Raw genomic sequence first — 4,883 nt, forward strand, 5'->3', positions numbered from 1 at the left:
ATTCCAGCACTTTGGGAGGCCAAGGCAGGAAGATCCCTTGAGGCCAGGAGTTGGAGGCCAGCCTGGACAACATCGCAAGACCTCATCTCTACTAAAGATAAAAAAAAATTAGCCAGGTATGGTAGCATGCACCTGTAGTCTTAACTACTTGGGAGGGTGAAGCAGGACCATGGCTTGAGTCCAGGAATTTGGCTGCAGTGAGCTATTATCACACCACTGCGCTTCAGCCTGGGCAACAACAGAGGGAGACCCTGTATGTTAAAACAAAACCAAAAGAATCATTGACTTAAACTGACATTTATATAATGTCAAACTGATTAGGCTAGGTGCAGTGGCTTACACCTGTAAACCTTGAACTTTGGAAGGCTGAAGCTGGCAGACTGCTTGAGCTCAGGAGTTCAAGACAAGCCTGGGCAACATGGTGAAACCCCATTATAAAAAAAAAAAAAAAGAAAACAAAGGAATACAAATTCTCCGCTCTTCTTCCTTCCTTTCCTTCTTTCCCTCCTTTCTTCCTTCCCTCCTTCTTTCCTTCTTCCTCCTTCCTTCCCTTCCTTCCTTCCTTCCTTCCTTCCTTCCTTTTCCTTTCTTTCCTTATTTTTCTTTTCTTTTTTTTTTTTTTTTGAGACGGAGTCTCCCTCTGTCGCCCGGGCTGGAGTGCAGTGGCCGGTTCTCAGCTCACTGCAAGCTCCGCCTCCCCGGTTCATGCCATTCTCCTGCCTCAGCCTCCGAGTAGCTGGGACTACAGGCGCCCGCCACCTTGCCCGGCTAGTTTTTTGTATTTTTTTAGTAGAGACGGGGTTTCGCCGTGTTAGCCAGGATGGTCTCGATCTCCTGACCTCCTGATCCGCCCGTCTCGGCCTCCCAAAGTGCTGGGATTACAGGCTTGAGCCACCGCGCCTGGCCACTTTCCTTTATTTTTCTTTTGACAGGATCTTGCTCTGTCATCCAAGCTGGAATGCAGTGGTGCAATCTCAGCTCACTGCAACCTTCTCCCCCAGACTCAAGCAATCCTCCCACCTCAGCCTCCTGAGTAGCTGGGACCACAGGTGTGCACCACCATGCTGGCTATTTTTTGGTATTTTTAGTAGAGATGGAGTCTCATTATGTTGCCCAGACTGGTCTCGAATTTCTGAGCTCAAGCGATCCACCTGCCTTGGCCTCCAAAAGTGCTGGGATGACAGGCGTGAGCCACCATACCTGGCCAAAACCCCGTTTCTACAAAAAATACAAAAATAGCCAGGTGTGGTGGTGTGCGCCCAGTAGTCCCGGCTACTTAGGAGACTGAGGTGGGAGGATAGATTGAGCCAGAGAGATCAAGGCTGGAGTGAGCCATTATCCCGCCAATGCACTCCAGCCTGGGTGACACAGTGAGACAGTGAGACTCTCTCAAAAAACAAAAACAGACAAACTGATTATATCGAAGTATCGTAAAGCAAGTTACAGACATGATGTCACCCATAAACCCTAACCATGTCCACTTCCCAGGGGCTAAATTCTCTACTTTCTCTTGCTCTCCACATCTAATCTATTTTGAAGTTTTTCTTGTCTAGCTTCAACATATACCCTGAACCCCCATCCTTTCTCCTACATCATCTTAGCCCAAGCTCATATCCCCTGTGGCCTAGAATACCGCAGCCACTTCTCATCTGGTATCCTCTCCCAGTCTTGACCCATCTCCCTACGCAGTCACTGAGTTATCAGTGGAAAATGCAAGTTAGATCGTGTCACTCTGTTAAAAACACATCCGGTGGCTACTGCAATTAGAATAAATGGCAAACTTCTTTTGTGACTGACAAGAACCTGCATGCCCAGACCCTGCCTCTCTGTCTGGTATTCTCTTTTTTTTTTTTTTTTTTTAGACGGAGTCTCGCTCTGTCACCCAGGCTGGAGTGCAGTGGCCGGATCTCAGCTCACTGCAAGCTCCGCTTCCCGGGTTCATGCCATTCTCCTGCCTCAGCCTCCCGGGTAGCTGGGACTACAGGCGCCGCCACCTCGCCCGGCTAGTTTTTTGTAGTTTTTAGTAGAGACGGGGTTTCACCGTGTTAGCCAGGATGGTCTCGATCTCCTGACCTCGTGATCTGCCCGTCTCGGCCTCCCAACTGTCTGGTATTCTCGTTGCTTCTTGAGCCTTGCTTATCACGCCCAGGTACACTGGAGTCTTCCTCTTTCTGCGCACGTCAAACTCTTGGTACTTGTAATTGTCTGGATTGTACCCCACTCCCAGCCTGAACTCTGTGCTTGACAAAAGGCTACCTTTTCTATCCACTTACCTAAAGAAAGTGAAGAAATGTCTAAGATGTGCTTGTAGGTGAAAAAAGTAAGGTGGGAAGTATGTATTGCACACATGTTACCTATTTATTTATTTATTTATTTATTTGAGATGGAGTCTTACTCTGTTGCCCAGGCTAGAGAGCAGTGGTGTGATCTCAGCTCATCACAACCTCCGCCTCCCAGGTTCTAGCGATTCTCCTACCTCAGCCTCCCAAGTAGCTGGGATTACAGGAGTGCACTACCATGTCTGGCTAATTTTTGTATTTTTCTTTTTCTTTTATTTCTTTTTTTTTGAGATGGAGTTTCACTCTTGTTGCCCAGGCTGGAGTGCAATGGCACGATCTCGGCTCACTGCAACCTCCGCCTTCCATGTTCAAGCAATTCTCATGCCTCAGCCTCCCGAGTAGCTGGGATTACAGGCATGCACCACCATGCCCAGCTAATTTTGTATTTTTTTTAGTAGAGATGGGGTTTCTCCATGTTGAGGCTAGTCTCGAACTCCTGATCTCAGGTGATCCACCCGCCTGGGCCTCCCAAAGTGCTGGGATTACAGGTGTGAGCCACCACGCCCAGCCACAGTATTTTTATTTTTCATTTTTATTTATATTTTTTTGAAACAGAGTCTCTCTCTGTCGCCCAGGCTGGAGTGCAGTGGTGCGATCTCGGCTCACTGCAACCTCTGCCTCCCAGGTTCAAGCGATTCTCATGCCTCAGCCTCCCAAGTAGCTGGGATTACAGGCACATGCCACCATGCCAGCTAATTTTTGTATTTTTAGTAGAGACGGGGTTTTGCCATATTTGCCAGACTGGTCTTGAACTCCTGACCTCAAGTGATCCACCCACCTTGGCTTCCCAAAGTGCTGGGCTTACAGGCCAGGCTGTAATCCTCAGAGCCACTGAGCCCTGGCCATGTTGGCCAGGCTGGTCTTGAACCCCTGACTTCATGTAATCAGCCCACCTCCGCATCCCAAGATGCTGGGTTTACAGGCGTGAGCCACTGCACCTGGCCTAAAAATTTTGTAGAGACAAGGTCTTGCTATGTTGTCCAGTCTCAAACTTCTGGCTTCCAATGACTCCCACCTCAGCCTCCCAAAATACTGGGATTACAGGCAAAAGCCACTGCAGCTGGCCTCTATGTTACCATTTAAGTAAAAAACAGGAGATATATAGCCCTTTGCTTGTACATGATTCAAATACCTCTGGAAGGATACACAATAAACAGTTAACTCTTGTTGTCTCTAGGGAAAGATGCTGGAAGTCTAGGGAAGAGTAGAAAAAATATATATATTTTTTCCATATTTTCCTGGCTTTATTTCAGTAAAGTCAATTTCCCAATGAAAAAAGATTTTTTACCAGAAATCTTTTGTACCTTTTGAATTTTGAACCACATTATACCTGGTCAAAGTAAATTAACAAATAAATACCATCAAGCCTAACTAGTTAAATAAGTACTTATGTGGTTATTCCGTACCTGTCACAAGCTATTTTTTTTTTTTTTTTTGTAGCACTGATTACAATCTGTGATTATCTTGCTTTTGTGTATGTGTTAACTGATTTTCTGTCCCTGTCCCCACTGGATTACAAAGTCCTGAGAGGAGAGACTGTTGCTGTTTGTGTCTCACCATTACATTCCTAAGAATTAGCACAGTGCCTGGTAAATGGCAGGATGTCAACAAATATTTGTTTGGGATTTTTTTTTTTTTTTTTTTTCTGAGACAGAGTCTCACTCTGTTGCCCGAGCTGGAGTGCAGTGGCGCAAACTCGGTTCACTGCAACCTCCGTCCCCCAGGTTCAGGTGATTCTCCTGCCTCATCCTCCCCAGTAGCTGGGATTGTAGGCACCTGCCACCAAGTCCAGCCAATTTGTGTGTGTGTGTGTGTGTGTGTGTGTGTGTGTGTGTGTGTGTGTATATTTTAAGATAGGGTCTTGTTCTGTCGCCCAGGCTGGAGTTCAGTGGCACTATCACGGCTCACTGCAGCCTGGAACTCCTGGGTTTAAGTGCTCCTCCAGCCTCAGCCTCCTGAGTAGCCAGAACTATAGGCACGTGCCACCATGCCCAGCTAATTTTTTTTTTTTTTTTGAGACTGAGTCTGTTGCTCTGTCTCCCAGGCTGGAGTGCAGTGGCACGATATCAGCTCACCGCAACCTCTGCCTCTTGGGTTCAAGCGATTCTTGTGCCTCAGCCTCAAGAGTAGCTGGGACTACAGGCACGTGCCACCATGACCAGCTAACTATTGTTTTACCATGGGGGCCAGGCTGGTGTTGAACTCCTAACCTCAGGTGATCCACCCGCCTCAGCCTCCCAAAGTGCTGGGATTATAGGCATGAGCCACTGCACCCGGCCTCCCAGCTCATTTTTGTATTTTTTATAGAGATGAGGCTTCACCATGTTGTCCAGGCTGGTCTCAAACTTCTGGGCTCAAATGATCCTCCTGCCTTGGTCTCCCAAAATGATGAGATTTATAGGCATGAGCCACTGTGCCTGGCCGGTTTTTTTTTTCTTTTAATATGAAACACTTCATGAATTTGCATGTCATCCTTGCACAGGGGCCATGCTAATCTTCTTTGTGTTATTCCAATTTTAGTATATGTACTGCTGCAGGGAGCAT

The 4,883-nt window shown here is 47.1% G+C and overlaps 1 non-coding gene across 1 annotated transcript; it reads right to left on the reverse strand.

Annotated features, from left to right (window-relative positions):
- Positions 1 to 4,776: 4,776 nt before the first annotated feature.
- LOC117069191 lies at positions 4,777 to 4,883 on the reverse strand. Its single transcript, XR_004431436.1, has one exon. It is a non-coding gene; the product is annotated as a U6 spliceosomal RNA (small nuclear RNA).

The sequence above is a fragment of the Trachypithecus francoisi genome, unplaced genomic scaffold (assembly GCF_009764315.1).
Source record: "Trachypithecus francoisi isolate TF-2019V2 unplaced genomic scaffold, Tfra_2.0 Lachesis_group21, whole genome shotgun sequence".
NCBI lineage: Eukaryota > Metazoa > Chordata > Mammalia > Primates > Cercopithecidae > Trachypithecus > Trachypithecus francoisi.